The following is a 23,919-nucleotide window of genomic DNA, read 5'->3' as shown; positions in this document are numbered from 1 at the left end:
TCTTTACTATGTAAAAAGAGTTTTTCTTTAGAAAGTACTTAACCTGAAAAACCTAACTCCATGCAAATGAAATATCAAAAAAAAAATCACAAAACCTTTAATCCATTATTGTGCCAAAATACAGCTTTATTAAACCTCTTAGAAATTTTATTTCTATACATCAACCCTCGCATCAACCCTGGTTACTTTTCCGCATACAAAAATTTAAGCGTAGAATGAAAAATCCGGCAGTTCTTCAGACATACAATTCGCTCATATTTCATCTTTCACTCAGTTTGTATTCGCAGCGCTGTGTCAACCTCAACCTGCTTCATTTTTCATCCATATACCAACAGCTATCTGGAATACTTTCAATTTCCATTTTTCATACTTTTTCTTTGCTTTGTGTGTGCCTCGAATGCAGTTAGCAGTATTCACAAACACACACACACCCATTTGGTTATCTAGCAGCTATTCGCATGGCAACAACCCTTTTCATTCAGCATTTGCAGCCAAGAGCACGTCGCATTCAAAGTGGTTTTGCTGTTACTCACCCGTTTAAGCCGTTCGACTCATCCATCAAAGCGTCGCTACACAAATAACAAATTGCAACTCTTTTCATTTTCATTTCCATTTTTATGTGTGTTATTATTATTGCGCTGCTCCAAACGAAATAGCGCAGCGCACACCTTTGTCAATGCTGTGGAATGCTCTGCCTCAGCCGCCGCCCCAATCTTTATTTATAAGCCTTTGCCGCATTCAATCATCCTCAGTCCACATCCTTTTGCAGTCGCTCACAAATTTGGCCTTTCATGTACGACAGTAGGCCGCCTTTGTGTTGAAGTCATCTATCTAGCGCACATCGCTTCGTATCGGCCATCTGTGCATCCAATTATGGCGAATTTCTTCATTACTCGCTCGGTCTGTCTCTGGCCCTTTGCCTCTTGAGAAATTGCTCACAATTTGCTGTTGGATTCTTCATTAGTTGCCTGGAGAAATAAAAAATTCAATCAGTTCCTTTGGGCACAAACATTTACGTCTTTCGCCTTTTTTATGCGCCTGCCTTTAGTTTGTTACCTTTTAATTAGCGCTCCAATTGTGGAATGAGTGTGAAATTCACTTTTTTGTGTTGACGACTCGATTTCTCTGATTGATTTGTAATTAATGCAATGGGTTTTCCATTCATGAATGTAACAGCGGTCAATGTAATTGATTTAACCTGAGCCTCGTAGTGCAAGGTTTTCATTCGAATTCCAGGTTTCTTTCGTAAGTTGTACGTTCTCACTTGGGAGCATGCATTATTGGCGGCAAAACTATAGTTTGTATGAAGGAGATACTGAAGTTAATACTTTTAAAGTCTCGCATGTGAAATGTAAATTAGTCTTAGGCTGTGAAATAGGATTAGCTATCAAATTTGAAGTCCAGATCTTTTCTCATATTGGTAAAAACACTTTACCTATACGTTCCATACTATCTCACATGCTATTTGAGAGATCTTAAGGGACTATACCAGTTTAACACATACAAAATTAGGCTTTTCGTGAATTATTTTTTTAAGAAAGTACTTGATCGAACGTTTCAAAGTTTTTTTTTGGACATAATAAGGTACTTTTCAGCTATATTTTAAGCTTTTTTTACAAAAATATTAAAAAATAACGGAGTTATGTGCTGTCTTGGGAGGCACCAAAAAGAAAAAGTTCCTCAACTGCTGACATGATTCCGGCCGAATGAGTAGCTGAAACAAAAAATCTAAAAGGGTATTAAAGTTGAAGATATTTCGTATACGATGACCTACGATTATTTTGAAAAATATTAAAAATTAACAATATGGCGTAATTCTGAAAAAATGTCGTGTTTTTTAGGTTAAAAATGGTCTTTTTGTAATGCCAAATTGACAATTTTCAACAAATCAAAAAGCGGATGTAGACATAGATCATTGTATAGTAAATGTTGGTCTACAACTTTGCTTTCGCCGTTTTCCAATAGATGTCTCTAGGGTCAAGCACTGGTCGATTAAATCGATTAAATCGTTTTATATCGATCTTGGATATTTGTGTCAACATTAACCCAACAAAATATTTGTAGAGATCTGTTTGCATCCCAAACTTATTCTCAACTGAAAATGTCACTTTTTGAGCCGAATTCTCGACATTTGCGGGACATTTAGCTTTTCTTTTTTAATTCCAAGAAAAGTGCGGCTGAGGCTCATCGACATTTGCAACCGTTTTTATACAAAAAATTTCAATTTACAAAAAAAAAACGACGGCGGAATCAAAGTTGTAGACCTAATATATTCAAGAATACTCAGTTTAAATTTAAAGTCGGTCGGTCAATTTGTCGTTGAGTTATGACGTCAGAAATTTTGAAAAATGTCGTTTCGAGAGAAACGCGTTAAAGTTTCGAATAAGGGGCTTATGCCTGCGACAGGACGTTCTTTAGAACGCTGCCATTCAAAAACTATGCAAGATACGACCTTGCCGCTTTCACAGGATATTTCTGAAAGTATAAACTATCGAATAAGCAAAACATAAAAAAATCGATTTTTTGAAAATGTCACACTGGTATAGCTCCTTAAGGATTTGAGAATTTTCGTGTCATCACTTGTAGGATCTTTAGGTCGAAACTTATATTTCTTCGACACAAAAGTCTCAGCTCATCTATAGTTAGTTTTGACCTCCAAAAAGCACTATTTATTGATCTCCCTTAGTGATGTTTTTCACTTTAAATAATAGAGTTCCCACTGTGATATCTTTTCGTTTAGTGATTCGAAATTCCCTCAAGTCATAACATTTCAGCTAAAAATATTAATAATTTTTTTCTATAACTATTTATAGTATTTTATTCGGCTCAGTATTTAATGGAATAACGGAAATAATATATTCAGTTCTATTACCGTTCTATTCAAATTTCAATTTATGTAATTATCATAAAACATTGAAATGAACACAAAAGACTTTTTGATAGACACACTCAAATGTAATTTTTCACAAATTAATTTCCATAATTAGCCAAATTCCATTCAACTCGTCAACGCACGACTATGCGCTTGTACAGCCCGGAGTTACAAGAAGCGAAGCAGAAGTATCAAATTGTGGTTATACTAATTAGTTTCACTGACAACATTTTAACTTTTTCATTTCTGACAGTTGTTGAATTTTTCCACATAAATTTGGCAGTGTGTGTGTGTGCTTTTTCTGCGCTTTTTCGGTTTTTGCTTATTAAAGTTTGTCTTTTCATTAACTGACAGCCGCATTTTAAATTTACGCCATTACCATAAAACTCATATGACAACACACACACTCAAACACAGAAGGATAGAGCTGAGTTCAGTGTGTGTGTGTGTGTGTGCACATATGCAAATTTCTATTAAAAACTAATTTGCGCAAATTTACAGTTTCTGGGAGAGTAAAAACTCGGAAAGTAATAAAACACGAAATGGTTGAATGGCGTAGAGGAAATGGCGGATGGATCAAGCGACAGTCAGAAAATAAAAAAAAAATCGTTTTTCATGTGGTTTGGGTTGCATTAATTTTATGCGAAAATAAAGTGAATATAAAATTTCCAAAAAAAAAAAAAATTTGAGAAAAAAAGTGAACAGCAATGCACAAGTGAAGTGTGGCTGGCTAGCTAAAATTAACTGTACATCAAAAAGTTACGCCATGAAGTTTTGCAATGAACCCTAATAAACACAGCACACACACACTCATTAAATATGGATAAAATTGTAAAAAAAGGCAACAAACCAGCTCATTTGTTAGGTTATGTGTTGTAATTTGCTAGCTAATACACCGTTATATATATGCTATGTGGGTTGTAGTTCGCTGTTTAACATCTGCAAAATTATGTTGGTGTGTTTGTTGGTGTTGTGTTTGTTAAAATTTAAATTAAATAGCCAGCAGCTAAATGTAACAAATTCCATGTTCTGAAATTAAATACAATGAAACATGAAGAGAGTTCAGGAGTAACTCATGTATTTAACTTTGTACATATATCCTTAATGTTGTTGTTATTTTATGTGTAAATATTTCTACATTTTCATACATATTTACATATGTTTATGTGTTAATTTGGCTAATTATTGGTTTAGTCCTTAGGCCATATAACCTCAAACTCCAGTTAGAAATTATTATATATATTTTCAAAAATTCATGATGTGGTTCATTTTGAATTTGTTCGGCAATACTGTGTTCAGATCGACATTGAAATCGTGTTTTCGTATCGAAAATGGGTTTTCGTTCTAAAACTTTTGTTTTCATCCATGTCCACAAAATCTGTCAAACGAAATCACAGTTTTCGCTGAAAACTACTTGAAACCTTATATACCACTCATTATAATCGATGCCTGCTATAATTTAGTCGATATAATTGGAAGACATACTTTGCCATCCGCAAATTGTCAGTTAATATTTGCTTACCTTTTCAAAAGAATGGAGAAAAATCAAAAGTACAAAAAAAAATTCGTTGGGTGAGAGGTAGGAAGCGCTACAGAAAAAATAGCCACTTTTTAGGGGAAATGGCAGTGGAGTTGGAGCAATAAGGTGTGTAAATCACAGCGGCCGAATTTAATTAATTTGTAGAGGCCGAAGGATGTCGCTTAATTTAATAAATGCACGAAATGTGTTTATTTAAAAAACACAGATCCATTTCGTTGGCAATCGTGTTCCCAAAAATTATTTTTTTTTTTGCTGGAATTAATGATATTTAATTGAAAACTTTTGCATCAGTAGGAACTTATACAAACTTTTGTCCAACATGATTTCATCGATGTCACAAGCTCCTTTATTATACTTAATAGGATTAAATGTTCTTTGTTCAACTCTTCTATCATTTTGGCAGGCCAAGGTGCTGGGTAGTAAGGGTCTCGATCAATTCTCTTAGAGAATCAACGTTGCGCAAGATATTTATCCAGCTTTTCAAAGCAATACCTGCATTATTAAAATTTTGTTGTCGTGATTCTATAAAACATCATTAATAGTAATTATAAGCAAATATTAAAGATTCTAAAACATACTATTCTCGTTGCTAAAAATTTAAACAAACAAATTAATTTATGAACTCTCAGTGAAAACGCATGGAAAACACTTAATGTCGGTCAGAACGACTTTGGTTCCACAATCCACAAATTGTGTTTTCATGATGTTTTCAATGTCGGTCCGAACGTAGTATAAGCAGTTCCATACAGCATATAAATAAATAAAAAATGCTTCAGATTTTCAGGTATATTACTCAGTAATAGACCCCCGAAGTTAAGGTATTTTTCAATTTGTAAAAATCAAATAAAATTGACTCGAGTCCTCGTAATTTGAAAACACCTCGTTAATATACGGGATCTAACAAAGAACAATGAAAGCTGGGAATATCTCTTTCTGACGTCTGGAGCTCACTTAAGCTAACAGATGTTGCATTGAAGGACGATAAGAAGATGTTGAGCCTAAAACTCTCTTATTTTATACTGATTTTCCGAATGCTTAAAGTTGTTTTAGTCTTGAAGCATAGTCCGTTGTCATGTTCAATACAGAAAAATTATATATTTACTTCTTTCATGCGAAATTACTGCTATTTCATGCCTGTAAAGTTATACACAATGAGTTACTTTAATACACTTTCACAGCAGTTAACCACATTCCATTAATTATTCGTCAACTGGCATAGAAAATCACGACCCTTACATGTCTGAACATGAAATGCACTGTTTTGTGCACAGCTCCTTCCTTCTTTCGTCTTTCTTCTTATTTACGCTTTTGTATTGAAATGCAAGTGAAGTGAAAACAAAAAATCAATCATTGCTGATCTGTCAAGAGACCCTATGTGTGCATTATGTTAAGAAATTGGTGTGAAATTGCAAAGAACCTTAGCAGGGTTGCTGCATACAATATTTGCTGTCAAACAAAAGTGTCACACTGACAATGCGAGATAATTGAGAAGCGTTAAGCAAGCAGAAAGCGCTGTAATTGTCTTCTGATTACGACGCAAAGAAACAAAGTAACAATTGGAATTGAATGGAGTAATGTGTCAGGTAGCAGTTTTTCTAATCAAATTTTGGATTTTACTTGTGAGAAAAAATCTTTAGTTGGGCTCATAATTTTTCTGGAGCAATTTTTTAAAATAATGAAAGCTCTATTCGAGCTTTCACGTCAATGAAAGTTTTATAACTTCGTGAGATTCGAATTATATTTTTTCAATGATACCTTATTGCGAACAATTTAAAGTTATTTTAAAACAGTTAACAGACACGCCTTGTTTCCTCTCTCCGAAGTAAGAGCTTTCACTTTAAAATTTTAAATTAAACGCTTTAAAGGCTTAAATTAAAAAAATTAAAGCAGAAAAGCTTTTTGTTTAGCTTAAGCTTTTTATTTGCTTGTTTGCTCAACCCTGGATTACAACAAAGCGCTAGGAGCTCTGAAAGACATTTGGTTTAGGTTTTGAACTAAAACAATTGATAAGCTTGGAGCCTATCTTAGCATAAATATTTCATGTCGGTGAGACGAAAGTGAGGTGAAGCTGTCGAACCTCATTCCTGCCTCATTTTCACTGGGATAACCACATAAAATCATTCAATACTCATTTGTGGAGGAGCTCAGCCTAAATACCAGATACTTGCCGACACACATACTTTGGTAGCAGAGCAGATTAGAGGTGGAAGTAAGGCAAACGTACCACAGCTTCGGCTTTGCGGATAAAGAAGGTGGATTGCTGCTCAAGTGTAGCTCCTTATGGCAGAAAGCACTCAGGCCACTTAAAAAGAGATGAGCCCACAAAGGTTGAAGATGCTTGATGGATGGCGTAGAAACGTCTTATCCGTTGCTGCTGCTATAAAAATAGCTCTACATGCTACATAAGGAAGTAGGCTGCTTTACGCCAACCGGATATAAGATGGCAGGCATAGCGGAATTTTCCCCGAAATAAGAATTTGCAAATCGCTACACTTGCTGCGGCTCATATGTACTTGCTGTTGTTGTTGTTCAACCTCATTGATGTTGATGGCTGAAGGATTTATGTTACACCTTCCTGCAGATAATTGTTTTCACTTCCCCTTCCGGCAGGCGCTGCGCAGAAAATGAACTTTTAATGGCAGTTACGAGAAGTGCTCCGTGAAGGGCGGGGGAGCGCTGAGCAAATACTCAAACCGTTGTTATTGCTGAGTGTGTGAGTGCGTGCATAGTAAACAACAGTACACAGCACCGCATAGCATAAATGAAAGTCGAAAGTAATGAAGAGTGGAAGCGTCGAAGATAAATAAAATAGCGTGAGCCACTTGAGCCGGAAGCTGACAAATTTGCACAAGTACCAGGCATAAGTAGTTGATGAAAGAGCGCTGCGTCGCTGGCAAACGCAGAAGGTACTCGCAAAAATTGGGAAAGAAATGCCAAAATATTCCGGATAAGTATATGCAAAGTAAATCTCGCAAATGGTTCTGCATTGGTGAGTGTGTGCTTGTGTGTGTCTGCGAAGGCACTTTTTAATGGCAGCCAAGAAAAGTACATACGCTGGTATTTGCAGAAGTTTCTGTGCCACATACATGCCAGTAGCTGAGATCCTAACGTTGATTTTACTCTTTTTCCCCTTTTTCCTTTCTCTAGCTATAATCTTATTCGTGCTGCTACTGATGTTGCGACAATGTAGCTTTCAAGGAAAAACCCATTAAAGCTGTGTGCTCGGTTGGGTTATATAAATGTTAGTATTCCGATTATTTACTAGTTGGTTAATAGTGTTAATATGTGTAATGGATATGCGAAAACGGTAGAAGGTCAGCGGCAAATCGACGGAAGGACATTTGCATGTGTGACCGTGAAATGTTGCGTGCAGAAATTTTCCGTCAATGTACATAGTGCCATTAGTTATTATGTGCTAATAGTATGTTAAAACTGTAATGGAAAACTTTCGTTCTGTGCATGTGTGAGAGTGAAATTGTTTGTACAAACACTGCAGAGAATCGTACGAGTAATCTATACTATGAGTACATACCGGAGTAGTATTTTTTTGAGGGGAAGAATTGTATAAAAAGTAACTAGTCTCATTTGGGACGTTTGGGCGGGAAGGAGTCGCTGGAGGAGAGGCGCGGTGAGCTTCTTCGAAGTCGGCGGGAAATGTTGGTGGGGAGTTTACTGTTGGGAGCTCCGTATCAACCTTAGTTTCAGGCTTCCAGAATATTTCAGCGTTTTTCAAGCGGAAGTGGTTGCTATTAAGGCAGCGATGGATACATTGCTTTGAAGCGCACCAACCTTTGGGGAGGTGACGATCCACTCGGTTAGTAGAGCGGCGATACTAGCTCTGAGTTCACTGACTATGCGCTCAATGTTGGTTAAGGAATGGCTATCCTCACTGTCGGTCGAGCTCGTTATACTTTTTCAATTTGATTAGTCTGGGTTCCTGGCCCCTGCGGAATCGCTGGTAATTGTAAAGCTGACGAGCTTGCAGTCTGCAACGTTAGACTCACTATTAGAGCAAGAAAGCATGTAGGTGCACCGTTGTCCTATTGCGGTTTGCTAATGGACAGATGGGCTTCGGCTAAGCTGGGTAGGCGCTGGTCAGTTGCTAGCACATGCGCAGTCGCAAGATCTTCTTGACTGGCGTAGACACCTCTTATGAGGTTATAGTCGAGTCCAGAACAGCGCGCCACGCATCTTTCATTTTGAGATCTATCTGGCCCATGGTAAACTGAGGCAGTTCTACCGAGTTCTTCGCCCTCAGTAAACCTTACCTCTCCTTAGTCGTAGGGGTTCTTACTGGCCATTGTCTCATAGGGATCCACGTTGTAAGGTTAATAACCTTACCGGACGCTATCTGTAGAAGCTGCATGGAGGAGGATGAGTTGTAATCATCTCATCACTTTCATCTGGAATGTCCCACCTTTGCGAGATCAAGAAAGAGATTTCTTGGATCTCACTTTTTCGAGCAAGCTCGCGAAATAGCGAATATGGAAGCCAAAAATATCTGCAAATTTGAAGTTCAGGGCGCTTTGTAGACTCCTAATTGTTAATCTAGGGGGATCAAGGCTGCATAAAGGACCGTCTTTTAAAGTTTAAGTGTGTTTCCCTTTTGGGAAACAGTCTTAACCCATTAAGATAGAAAATTTGACTAGTCCATTAAATACGGTTTAATTAGAAGAAGAACACATGTGTTGGCAAAATCACTCTCCACGTAATCACAATAAAGTCGAGTAGATTTCCATCGCTTCGAAAAAGTAAGTGACAAATACTTCCCAGTTTGCAAGTGTTAATCAAAGAAGAAAAATAATTTTGCTAAACAAAATGAGCCCGAGCAACGAACGACACAACTAATGACCAAAGTTTTTGAATGGCACCGAAAGCGTACTTTGTATTGAGTGCTTAAAATAAATTGTCAATTGTCTCAGGTCAACAACACTGGCTGTCAGCTACAGCTTCAGCTTCAGCTTCTCTCGGGTTCCAGCAATAGCAAAAACTGCAAAGCAAATATTTGCAAACACACACACACACTCACACATGGCTATACAAAATACTTTACTTAGAGTTTTGCACGTTGCTGTTTACTCGAGCTCTCTCCACGTATCCTTCTTTCATCCATTTATCCTTTCATGCAGACGAGCCTGCCTGCTGCTGCTGTTATTTACTTCGGCAATATATGCCAACTGGCCATCAAGATTAAATTGGCTGCTGTCAATTTGTGTAAATAAAAGCTGTTATTTATGGCTTATTTCTGTTGTTGAGTGCCTGTTCTAGTTACACAAACAACAACAGCAACTAGCAATAATATGGATATGAACAACACAACTTAATTGAGTGCGTGTATGCGTGTTGTGTTGTTTGTTGTTGTTGTTTTTGTGCGTTTATTTGCTTTCAGTTATGAAGGGGTAGCCAAGTAATTAGCAAATGCACTGAGGCATGCATTTGACATTAAAGCAAAAATGAAGGCAAAACTAAATATAATGCAAAGACATACTCGCACATATTCAACGAAATTAAGCCAACGAAATTATTTGGAAATAATTTATGTTATTTACTTAGTTTTAATCGGATTTATTGCGTAGCGTAGGCATATTTGTGTGATCGACGCTGAAAGCAGCAGAGAGCTTGATTTGTTCTTATACAGATTTAATCTTATTTCCTTGTAAAAGTTCCTTGCACAATCGATTTGGTTTCTGTTTAAGAAATTATGATGAATCATCAAACTAATCTTGTTCTCAAAGGGTAGAAGCGTAATTAGGTCCATTTCATATTTCTTGAAAGTAATACCAGCATTCAGATTTCATTAGGGACACTCTTATTGACAAGAAGATGTGATATGGTGGTTTAGAGTTCGGACATCCAGTCCTCGGGACCATAGTTCGAGTTTAATTATGCGCTTTTTACTAGTCTGGGGTCGAAACCAAACTCTACAAGTCCCTCATCATTCCCGTCCTACTTTTATGGTGCAGAAGCGTGGACGATATCAACATCTGATGAGACGGCACTAGGAGTTTTCGAAAGAAAGGTTTTGCGGAAGAACCGCAGACGATGGAACGATGAGCTGTAAGTGTTTTCCGACGACATAGACATAGTCCAGCGAATAAAAAGACAGCCGCTAGGTCATGTTGTTCGAATGGACGAAAGTGCTCCAGCTCTGAAAGTGTTAGATGCAGTACCCGCTGATGGAAGCCGAGGAAGAGGGAGACCTCCACTCCGATGGAAGGACCAGGTGGAGAGGGACCTGGCTTCGCTTGGTATAACCAATTGGCGACAAAAAGCCAAAAGGAGAGACGCGTGGCGCGCTGTTGTGGACTCGGCTATAACCGAGTAAGCGGTGTCAGTCAAGAAGAAGAAGTAGGACCGGTTTAGTGAAGTTCTGTAATGGAAAATTTTCTCAAATGAACTATAAGGAGGCGGCTTTAAAAAGAAACTTTAAGAAGTATTGAGGAAGGAGCTCTATCAAACATCAAGAACCAGAATTAAATGCCAATAAAGAAGAAGGATTATGTATGATCCAGAAACGTCGTCGATGACAACATCCGATACCGTGTTCAAGATAGTCGGATACACTTTTACTTCTATGTCTAAGGTCTCAGTATTGGCTACTATATGAAATTTTTGATAACTAAGAAAAATATATGTTTCGATTAGCAGCAAAAATACAGCTGTGAGGGGTAGGTAGGTGATTGAAAGCTTTTACTTATTACGTACTCATAAGCAGGACTAGATACAAACTAGATTATTTGAATACAGTGCAGTGCAGAAGTCAGTGTGAAAGGTCTCTTCTCACCAGCTTGTGTTCTTTTGCATAATGTGATGTGTTTTCAACACGAACCTTCTAATAAATTCACTTCCTTCTTTTAATATGCTACAGTATTAAATATACTCACCCATACCCACATGTATGAGTATACCCCTACAGTCTACCGAAAGGCAACTAAGTAGTCATTAAAACTGAAAATTGTATCATTCAAGCGTGTCATGCCACTCGTTTAAGCGATACTTTGCGCAAGTCTTCCCTCCGCATAGCCCTAATTACGCGCTAGCCTTGAGCAAGGGCGAGCAATCAAACAACAAACAGACACACACTCACTAAGCGCGTGTAATGCTGCTCTACTCACTTTAAGTGGGAAACAATGTATTATTTACAGTTCGTGAAGAGGAGAAAAGAAATTGCAGCACCAAAAATAAAGACAAAAAACTAACAAAGAAATCAAATTATTTTAATGACACACAAATTGATACTTTGACGTAAATGCAATTTTCGACAGCAAGACAATGCCGCGCTGTGGCAACAACAGCGAACGACAACAAAAGGATACACAAATGCCAATTGACTGCAGGCAATTTTGAAGAGAAAATGCTTAAAAGGTACGAATAAGCAAGAAATATGAAATGCGAATGGGATTTTAAATGTTGCAAAGGGGGATGAGGGAACGTCACTGATGCTGCTATTGTTGTTGTTGACGATGAAGTAAGCGTTGCGTTGATGAGGTAAGCGCGTAGTGCCGCTTCCAAGATGCTAATTCTAGCGAAGAAACAGCACTAAAGCAGCAATAAAAATTCGAAGTCAGGGGTTGGCTTCTAGAATCCTCCAGCAATTCTGTATGTCTATGTATGTTGAAGTCTAAGCAGGCCGTTGAAATTGTGCAAATGAATGACGAAATGCCTGGATGACCTGTGCTAAGCTGTTCGGTCCGTCGGTCAGTCGTCGTCCATACTAAAAACTACCTATCATTGAAAACGCTGTCACTCTGTTCGATTCGACTAGCTGTTGTTACGACTGTTTCACTAAGTATTATGCAAATTTCGTGAATTCGTTAAGTCGAAAATTGTAGAAAGTACGTAGGAAACGCATAAACCTTAATGAATGGCGTTGAATAAATGTGTCTCTGAGGGAGTGTGTGTGTGTGTGTGAGAGAGTTCTTAAGCAAAGTGCGAATTTCATTGTCACAGCGGACAAATTGGATATTATTTGAATAATGACAAAACACGCTGACACTTCTCTGCATGAATAACGAGTGTTCAATGTTGTTGTGTGGAGGCTTAGAAAGTGGAGGATGTTTTATGAATAGGTGTTGAAGGTGAATATTCTAGAATTTTCCGGAATTTACTGGGATACGAAGATTTGGTTGAGACGATAAAACTCAAGTCAGCTACTAAATAGCCTAGTCACTTGCTGTTGCTGCTGAGACTCATAACTTGGGCCTTCCAAATAGAGTTCAGAGGCGATCAAAAAATTTTAAGTCAAATCCAAACTGATCTCACAAGACTACAGAGATATATGAGATGATTCTTAACGCAAGTTAAGGGTAGATGGATTTTTTTAGATGTTTTAGTATTTGTAGAAAGACCTCAACTAAAGGATTTGTACGTTTCCGGGTTTCTAAGTAACAGTATTCAAGTTTTAATTGGATTTACTGGTGATACTACAGACATACGCAATTTTTCGACAAATTTATTCGAACAACTATTGTTAATCCATGTCCAAGTACTCACATTACAAAGTAACAAAACAGCAAATCCAAAACACCTTTCAAATCCATTATTTACTTCATTTTAGATGCCACTGCAGCCTGGCCAAACCAATTAAGTATCCGTTACAAACGAATGCCCTCGAGTGAGGATCAAAATTAACCATCAGCTGATAATTAAATTTTCGCAACATTATGCAACAAATCGAGCTATGTAGCAACGATTCGAAATCGAATTATGAAACACGACACCAGCAGGATAATGGGAGTCTGCAGAGTTGAGTGAGTGCTGGCAAAAGCAATGACAGCTTAGCAGCTGAACATGAAGAACAGCAGAGAAACAGTTGCAAACTTGACATGCGAAATGGTAAATATGATGAAGCTGCTGCTTTGGCTATGCAATTGTACAATTTTTCCAAATTTTTTTTTTGTTTTATGGTGGCAAAACAGCTTGTGCCAGGCATGAGTGGTGTGTGTGTGGTGGCTCCAGTTTTGGCAACAACAATGAGCGCTACATATGTGTTGTTGCATACATTAATGCATTGCATCAATTTCAGATTATTGCTGTTGTCTTTTTTGTTGTTGTTGCACTTATTGACGCTTGTGGCAAACGACAGCTGACAACACACGACAGCACAACATGGCTGGTGGTGTCCTTGTTATTGGCGTCCTTCCTAGAAATTATCATCAGCATAAACATCATGGAAATGATCGTCATCGAAGCGGCATATGCAAACAAAGTCACGAGTACGATTGTGTATAAGTGTGTGTGTGTTTGTGTGGAATTATAAATAACTCAATTCGCCAGCGAGCTGAGCGTACAAAAGCGCCGTTGGCAACAGAAATACACACACAGTGCGGCCTGCATTTTATTTCCATTGATTTCGAGCACCTTCTGTGTGATATGCCATACAAGTATGCACGAACTACCCTCGTACGTACGTATATGTGTGTGCTTTGTTGTATTGTGTAGCATATCCTACTCTACAAACGAAACTGTATTCACCAACCTCAGCATAATAGTCCGGCAGCCAGTGCGCATATCATCCCTCTGCGGCTGGCAATTATCCTGTCGGGCTGCCGTGCTTAGCCCGCTCTCACCACCACCATCAACACCACTACCATTGCTGGCAACTGCCTGCTGTTGCTTTCGTTGTTATTTGCATGCTGACTCTGACTCTGGCAGTAGCGGCACAATATCATTGCGAAAAGCAGGCAGCAACAGCAACAACAACATACCAGAATGCCAACTAAAATTTCGCTTAGCAACAGCCGTGTTTGAGCACACGGCAATGCGGTGTATGCTGCAAGGACGCCTATGAGTGTGTATGAATATATTTATGAATGAATGCATAAACTACTTACTGTGGAATTCATGCCTGGCCACAAGGTATGAATGAGCGATTGTGTGTATGTGCGAATGCAGGAAGGGGGAATACTTGTATTGCTTTGTGTCGACAAAACAGAAAAAAAACAAAAACTCGACGTGGAATTATGAATGAAAAGGATTGCCGGCTGAATTGTTTTTGAGAAAGTTTATATTTTTTTGCTTTGTTTAATACTCTAATTGCTTGGATCAGCTGGATTAGCACGATCGCATGCAAAAGGCTGGCTGGTATGATGAAATATTTATTTCGAAGAGCAGGATGATGGCGTACACAAGTGCTGATATACAAGTACACATTTCTTTTCCATAGTAAGCAAGTCGTACTTGATGCACAGTGGGCTGAAATTGATTTATTTGTTGATATTTTTATTTTGTTAACGTAGCAGTCTCAAGACAATATTGGTGACGAAAAATTTAATGAGTAATTTTTTCAAAAAGAAAATAAATTTATAACAGATCAGCAATATTTGAAAATTTTTAAAGCCTTTTCTGTTGCATATAAAAGGAAAATTTAACTTGAATTCCATCAACTAAGTAGCCGGAAATTCTCATTTTAAATTTGCTCGCTGAGAAAATTAGTTTTTTTGTTCCAGGTTGGCACAACTGTCAGCCACTATTCTGTCAATTTTTATTGCTATGTGTCATTAGGAACAAGTTAACCTTTTGTGCGCGTTGCGATTTTTATATGCCTCTCTTTGAACGATTTATATCAATCGTGAACTTGAGTATTCGACATGGTTGAACCACCAAACGTTTTTTTCAAAATTTCCCACGTTTTCACACAAGAAATTTCGTTTGAAACACAAAATTTCACACAAACTAATTCTAATTTGTTAATTACTAACTAATTTGAAAATTTCCGGTTACTTATTTGACGGAATGTATAGTCAAGAATATAATTTTCGAAGAAAATAATTTGAAAATTTTCTAAAAAACTTTTTGTCCCAATTTTTTTTACAATTTTTTTTTTAATTTCTATTAATTTTTCAAAAAAAAAAAAATAACATTTCACAAAATTTCCAAAATAATTTGAAAATTTTTGTCCCAATTATTTTTATAATTTTTTTTACAAATTTTATTTTTTAATTTCTATTAATTTTTCAAAAAAAAAAATAACATTTCACAAAATTTTTTACATTTTCCCCATTTTTCTGCTAATGTTGCTTATTATTTTTAATTACCGAAATAATAAAAAATAGTATTCATTTCATATATTTTAATTTAATATATATTTCCGCAAATTATTTCAACTATTTTTAGTGAAAATATTTTCAAAATATGTTTCGTTAACGACCCACTGTGTCAAAAAGGCCGCATGCGCAGAGTTCGGTCGAGCGGCACGTCTGATATTCGTGGAATTTTCGGTCACACAAACAATATTGTTTTTCTTTCGAAGGGAATATCTTCCATTTAAAAATATATCTCCGTGCCTAAAATACGTGAAATCGAGTGATAAGTTCACCTAACTCCCATATACCTAATATTAGGGTTTCCAACTTTCAATGGACTTTATACCATATATATGACGAATATGTGTGTCAAATTGTGTATTATATAATAATATGAAGAAGTTAAATAAATAAATTGTGAGAGTATAAAATGTTCGGTTACACCCGAACTTAGCCCTTCCTTACTTGTTTTTATTGAATTCTTTACTTTTTGTTACTTATACTTGAAAATCAAATATTAATACACACCTTTTTATTTTCTTTTTCTTCAAAAACAGCGTAGACGTTGAACCTATTGGCACCGAAGCAGCAGTCGGTGGCGCTTGGCTGTTATAATTATATATAATATATTTATTTGTAATGAATATAATTTTTATAAAAATAAATTTCTATCAAATGACAAAAACATGTAAAAATAATATTTTTAATAATAAATGCTATAATTATCATAATGTTTGTATAGCAGTAATTATTATTATTAATAAAGTATAATTATGATTTTTTATACAAATAAATAAAAAAAATTTAATTAGAAATAGACAAAACCACAATTTGACTTAAAAAACTAATAAAAATCCATTGTTTTATTTTATCAGCAGCTAGATCATATATTTTCTTCAAATTTACCAAGAATATTTAAGAAAATTTTGTTTAAACAGCTCTTCCTACCTATTTTCAACCAAAATTTCGAATTTCGAATTAAAAAATATTCGCTACAGCAACAACAAACATTTTAAAGCAGAAATGTAGCAAAAGCTTTCCTCTTTCACTCAGTTTTTACCGAACTCGCCTAGGTGCCTCCGTCCGGGATTTATTAAAGATTAACATTGAAGTAAAGCACTTCCCGAGACCATTCAGAAAGCGCATATACTTGTGATTATTGCCAGTCTTACGGAGGTGCAGATACCAGTAAAATCGGTGTCGTATTATTGAGCTCATCTAAGACAACTCAGAATATATCGGTAATAAATCCCAGCACCCCTAACATTTTTCACATCCATAACACGCATACAACTTACATTTGATGTGTGTACCACAAAAAACAGATCTCGGATCCAATCCTCGACATCACTTTGAAACTGAATTTTGAGAACCCTTTGATTACTAACAATATAACACTTATGTATGAATAACATATATGTAATAAATAAAAATAAATTTCTAAGTTTAATAAAAATGCAATAAAGGTATAAAAACACTGATTTATTTATTTAAATTAAGTTTGATTACAAAAGATGTGTATATTATTTTTAGAATGAGTGCAGCTGATTAAATAAACTGAAATAAATTATTTGTGTAAATATAAAATATTGTTGATACATTTATTTTTTCATTCTATTATCAGAATCCTGTAAGTAAGAAATAATTAAACTTAAAGCATTTGTTGTTCAAGGAATAAAAATATGACGCAGTACACACACAACGTACTCACTCAAGAAAAAATATGAATTTTTCGCATATTTATTTAATTATTAAATTAAATTATTTAGTATTTCTTAAAAGTTGAAGGACGAAAAATATTTTACATGGGCCCCCATGTATCAAGATAAAAAAATTCAGCGAAAATTACGAAAATTTGATATGTTTGCAGTGGCCTGATGTACTAGGCGCCCATAAGTGCTCAGAAGGCAGCAAGCAGCCGGTGTGTGCCGTCACGAAAATAAAGTTGGGCAACAACAAACGCACGGGGGCGTCGCCACCCATTGCATTAAATTTAGGCAACAACAAAAGCCCACATTGCTGAGCAGTGATATTATGATTTATGGCAACAACAAATTATATGTGCAATGACAGGCTGATTGTATGAAACATATTTATTTAGTTAAATTATATAGAAATTATAAAAAATTTAAGAAGAAAACATATTGCATGCGCGTCCCCCTGTCACAAAATAAAAAAAATCCGCGAAAAATACGAAAATTTCATATGCTTGCAGCAGCCTGATGTACTAGGCGCCCATAAGTGCTCAGAAGGCAGCAAGCAGCCGGTGGGTGACGTCACGAAAATAAAGTTGGGCAACAACAAAAGCACGTGGGCGGCGTCATCCACTGCATTAAATTTAGGCAGCAACAAAAGTTCATTTCGATTTTCCCACATTGTCTCTATAGTAAACATACTAACATAGCAAACGGGACCTGCATTCCTTTCTATGCAAGCGAGTGTTGCCAAATATAAATAAATTATTGCACAATTTACACAGGGAACAACAATAACATCGCTTCGAAGTGATCGCTGAACTATCAGGCAAAACAGCACGACACCTGAGCTGCATTATTTTTTATGGCAACAACAAATTATATGTGCAATGACAGGCTGATTGTATGAAACATATTTATTTAGTTAAATTATATAGAAATTATAAAAAAATTAAGAAGAAAAAATATTGCATGCTCGTCCCCCTGTCACAAAATAAAAAAAATCCGCGAAAAATACGAAAATCTCATATGCTTGCAGCGGCCTGATGTACTAGGCGCGCATAAGTGCTCAGAAGGCAGCAAGCAGCAAGCAGCTGGTGTGTGCCGTCACGAAAATAAAGTTGGGCAACAACAAAAGCACGTGGGCGTCGCCACCCATTGCATTAAATTTAGGCAGCAACAAAAGTTCGTTTCTATTTTCCCACATTATCTCTATAGTAAACATACTAGCATAGCAAACGGGACCTGCATTCCTTTCTATGCAAGCGAGGGTTGTCAAATGTAAATTAATTAAAATTAAAAATAAAAAAAAAGTTTATGGATAAGAAATTATTAGAGCTGACCCCCGTAATGAGGAAGGACAAGATATAGAAAATTATTATTAAAATGCCAAATAAATTGCTAATTAAATGCTATTGTTGTTTATTATTTTTTCATCCTCTTATCTCAAATATGTAGGTAAAAAAATATTAATGCATAATTTAATACTAAATACAGGATATAAAATATTTTACATTACTAGGCGTTCATGAAATAAAGTATAGCGCGCTGTAAAAGCAAATAACATCAACAATAAGTGATCTTAGCTAATACCGAGCAATTACGTACAAACATAATTTTTTTAATTGATTTTTTTATTTATTTATTTTGCGAAATTAACCAAAAGTTTAAGCTTAAAAATTAAATTAGAGCTGATTCCCCTGTAAGCGAACGGACAAAATCAACAGCATTGTCCGAAAGTCATCACTGCTGCACTGCCCTGAAGTACCAGGCGCACATGACTGCAGCCGATCAGCAGTAGCAAGTAAACACCAATTCCAACTTCGCTGCTGTAAGTGCATAGCATCGCAATAACAAAATATTCTTATTAGTTTCAATTACCATTTCGTTCCTTAGTAAAAAACACAAATACAAAGCGCTAAACGCATTCCTTCATAATGATTGCCAAATGTTAAGTAAATCGATTTTAATATAAGAAATAATAATTTCATTATTATAATTTTTTGTTTGCATTAATATAAAATTGTGTAAAAATAATAATAATAATTTAAAATTTAAATGAGATTATAAAAATCCAATAAAAATTGTATGTATAGCAGAAGCACCCGGCGTTCATAAAGATTTAGTAGTCAATAAGCAACAATTCACATGCGATTTGCCGACAATTATAATTAATATTTCAGTATCACGTTGTTCAAATTGTTTATGCTGTATATTAGAAATAAAAAATACAAGATAAATAATATTAAATAAAAACTTCAACATCATTCTATAACTCACGCTGTACTACCAGGCGCTCAGAAGCAGCATATGTAGGCATAGTAGGTTGATGCTGCTGATCTTCGCTGACATTGCTTTGTTGTTAATTTGCACCAGCGACTTCGACAGGCTAAGCTTTGTTGCTTTGTTTCAAATGCCAGAACGTACCTAAGTAAATTTAAATAGAGCAAAAAAAAAAATACATTTAAGTGTATGTAAGTATGTGAAATAAAAACAGAATTGCCAAATATTAAATATTATATGAAAAAATGGCAGGAATTTAGTTATTTTAATTTTTCGTAATTATAAAAAAATTAAAATAAAATTAAAGTTGCAAAAAATAGTTGATAATATACTGTAATTATGTATTTTTAACAAGAGAAAACAGTATTCAATTATTATTACTATTATTATTATATTTCTTTGTCAGTAGTATTTAATATTTTCATATTAAGTTAAAAATGTATTTTATTTAATGCTAAAATATTCCACATTTGGCAATCATTATAAAGGAATGCGATTAGCTGTTTCTATTAGTGTTTTTTACCAAGGGACGGAATGGTAAACGAAACTAATAAGAATATTTTCTTGTTGCAATGCTATGCATTTACAGCAGCGAAGCTGGAATTCTAAACGGTGTTTACTTGCTACTGTTGATCGCCTGCAGTCATGTGCGCCTGGTACTTCAGTGCAGTGGGCACTTCAGCGCAGTACAGTAATGATAAATTTCGGTTGATTTTGTTTATTTTTCTTTCTTTATTCAATAAAGGGGATCAGCTTTAAATTGTTAGATGCGCATATGGAAGGGCAAGCAGCTTACATACGCATGTAAGTATTAATATGAAATATGAGTGTTCTAATAATGAGCTGACAATTAATAACTACATCAATTGCAGCTTCTGTCTTGTGTTCACCTTCGTCGATGGGAAAACAACAACGAAAATGCGTTTCAATCTCAGCCTGTATGAAATCAGTGATACTGTTGAATTTATACAAAAACCGAAAGCAAGGCAGACGGATAGCAGATCTTATAAGAATTTTATCGAAATTGAATAAAATATATAATGGCAATATACGAAATATTTGCAAATAATTACTTCTGAATTATAACAGGTTTCAAAGCAACTAGTTGGGTGACTTTCTTCAATTATGTTGTAATTATTTTCCTAAGAATTTTTTAAAGTTAGTTTTAAAGTCACTGACTGAAGTGAAATAACGAGTTTGAAAAGTATGCACAACTCTCGGCGCTACTAAAGTAATAATGTGGACATATTTTGAACAAATTTATTTTTTTTAATTCTAGCCAAGGAAATGTAGGCAGAGCAAAACCAAAGTTCATCAAAGTCTGCTAAATTGCAACTTTCGCGCTCAAAAAAGCTATTTTCTCGCTTGAAATGAGTCGGTGAGCAAATATAAATTATGGGTTGACTGGTAAGAAACCAAATATCTTTCAAGTTAAACTGATTTTTCTCTACGTTAACTGAGTTTTAACATAATCTTACCTTCTTAGATATGAACCGGAGCACTTTGACTTGAAGCATAATTACTTGGATGGATTTAACTTAAGATACTTAGATCCGATTGACAGGCGAGAAGGCAATGTACCGGCATGAGAGTCTATGAAATCCATCATCCATATGAATGAGATCGGTTTGGTGTATTTTAAACTGAAAAAAATTGTAAAATAATTCTATCAATAGAAGAAGATTCACAGAGTATAGCAGTATTTCATAAGAGAGAAACCTAAACTGTATATATGTAGGCTTATTCTGATTCAGCTAACTTTTTTTTTTTATTCAATTTAAAATATAAAAATAATTAAAATAAATAATCTTCCAATTTTTCTTTCACAAATAGACTACACTCGCGGAAAGTATATATGGTGAATGAAAATCGAGTTTTTATAAAAAGTATTGAAGTTAGAGAAAATTTCTAAATTGTTTTGTATTCATAAAAGTGCAAATATTCTTATACATATCAAAGTTGTTGGTTTCTTGCTGAAATTAATGCTAATATAAGCCGTCAAAGTGAGGTTACTGCTCAACAAGCAAACATACAATACTTACCATCTGTCTGTCCATGCAAGGGATAACTTGAGTAAAAATTGAGATATCTTAACGAAACTTAGCATAAATATTCCTTTGCCTGAGGAGGTTGCTGTGGGCGAAATCGGACCATTGCCACGCCCACAAAATGGCGAAAACCAAGAACCTATAACGTGTCATATCTAAGCAATAAATTAAAATTTGGTATAAAGGATCGCACCAGAAAGGAGCATATTGAGATGTAATTTTTTTGTGGAAGTGGGTGTGGCCCCGCACCTCAAATCGATTATTTGTATATATCTCGCAAACCAGTAAAGCTATAGAAATCAAACTTTCTGCAAATCGTTACGTACCCCACCACCCACCATGAAAATAGTTGAAATCAGATAATAACCACGCCCACCTCCCATACAAAGGTTAGGTTGAAAGTTACTAAAAGTGGGTTAACGCACTAATGAAAAATATCAGAAGCACAAAATTTCCCAGAAATAATAGTAGAAGGAAGCTGCACTCAGATTTTTTTACAAAATGGAAAATGGGCGTGGCGTTGCCCACTTATGAGCCTAAAACCATATCTCAGGAATTACTCGACCGATTGCAACGAAATTCGGTATATAATATTTTCTTGACACCCTGATGATGATGGATCACCCATTTTCCATATAACTAAATTTTGAATTCCATCTGATTCCTTCCCTTTATAATGCATACATAAGGAACCAATGAAGATAGCGGAATAAAACTTTAAACAAATACTGTATTTGAGCTGTGACATCACTTGTGAAAAAAATTTAAAATCGAAATCGGACTATAACTTTTCAATACTCCGAATATCGGATATGAAGAACTCAGTGCCTAAGGGTAAATTTTAAACGAAAATATCGGTAAATCTCTCAGATATCTTAATTTAATTCAGAGAAAATCTTTTTCTTCTAATAGTGTGTCTCTATAGCAGAAATGGTTAAAATCGGGTCATAACATCGGCTAGCTCTCATATACTTAATATTGGGTTTCCAACTTTCAATGGACTTTATACCATCTAAATGACGAATATGTGGGTCAAATTGTGTGTTATACATATTAATAAAATTACATCAATTAATTGTGAGAGTATAAAATGTTCGGTTGCACCCGAACTTAGCCTTTCCTTACTTGTTTTAAATACATTTTTTCGTAAACGACCCACTGTACCATAAAGGCCGCATGCGCAGCGTTCAATCGATCGGCACGTCTGTTATTCGTGGAATTTTCGGTCACACACAAGCGATATTGTTTTGCTTTTCTTTTCTTTGCTACATGCCACTATTTTTATTTTGCCTGTCTTTGCCGCAAAACATCCCCGGACATCCGTTCAGGCGCTTCCACTTCCACTTGTATGCCAGGCTAATTCGACAAAAACCGAGCACTCCAGTTGTGTTTAGTTCCGGTTTTTTGCACCTACTTGGAGACCCACATAGGCACATGCATAAATACCATAAACGCTGGCGAACATAAATAAATATATGTGTTTCTGTGTATACTCCAGCATATGAACATGTAGATTTAGTTGTCAGTGCTGACTAGTTCCGCTCCAGAAACGAAATTTCAGCTGTTCACACGGCATGTGGGAGCACTCAGTCGCACTCAGCGAAAAATAGGGGTACGCGGAACAGCTTGCTTGTTTGCTTGCGCGCCGTACAAGGAGTGGGCGCGACGGCAATGCAACGTGTGATGTGTGACTTTTGTGCCGTTACAAAAATTTCCGACATTTCTAACCCAATTTCATACACAGTCGCAGTCGCATTTGCATCTGGAGAAATTTATGTTTATCGCTTTATTGCCAAAGGCAGTTTGTGGCATGTGAGTGTTGTGTGTTTGTGTTGCTTTAGTTATTTGTGTGGGAACGCCTAACGTGACATTGAACAAATGCCACATGCTGCATGCAATTGGCTTTCATTCATTCATATAAACATGCATTTCTACATACATATTTCGGGTGTTTACTACAAGGATGCAGCGCTTGCGGCGTCCGGCTATTACTTAATCCATGGCACATTAACGACTGCCACGAGTATGCATACATATATAGTATATATGCAACTAAGTTCCATAAATAAACTCTTTTTTGTTTTTGTTGTATTAATGCGGCATTTTATGTTCTACACACATATACACATATATACTACTATGTATATGAACCTCTATTTATTAATATGTATGGTGAGCACACAAGTAGCCTACATTTGCGCCTAAAACCCGAATTGACTCGCACATACAAATGCATATTTTATGCTTATCGCAGCCACACTATAATTCACAAACACATACTTCAACTCAGCCACATACACACACTCACATATGCCAAATGTATGTATGTGTTAAGTGCGCGCTCGCATAAAAATAAATTGTGTTTATATGTCATGAGGTCCTTTCGGCTCGCCGCGTCGCTCACAATCGACATGTGCAACATGCCGCGCTCGATTGTATTATAAATGCTGCGTTGTTG

General features: G+C 35.9%; 1 long non-coding RNA gene across 2 annotated transcripts; it reads left to right on the top strand.

Moving 5' to 3' along the window:
* Window positions 1–20,011: 20,011 nt before the first annotated feature.
* On the top strand, window positions 20,012–21,162 carry LOC114803671 (uncharacterized). Of its 2 annotated transcripts, none has more exons than XR_008471005.1 (3): window positions 20,012–20,217; window positions 20,286–20,791; window positions 20,900–21,162. It is a non-coding gene; the product is annotated as an uncharacterized LOC114803671 (long non-coding RNA). The 2 variants fall into 2 exon arrangements; XR_008471006.1 differs by having other exon boundaries at window positions 20,286–20,820.
* Window positions 21,163–23,919: the final 2,757 nt, after the last annotated feature.

The sequence above is a fragment of the Zeugodacus cucurbitae genome, chromosome 4, assembly GCF_028554725.1.
Source record: "Zeugodacus cucurbitae isolate PBARC_wt_2022May chromosome 4, idZeuCucr1.2, whole genome shotgun sequence".
Classification (NCBI taxonomy): domain Eukaryota; kingdom Metazoa; phylum Arthropoda; class Insecta; order Diptera; family Tephritidae; genus Zeugodacus; species Zeugodacus cucurbitae.
Note: the sequence above shows the minus strand (reverse complement) of the source record. Positions and strands in the feature narration are given on the sequence as shown.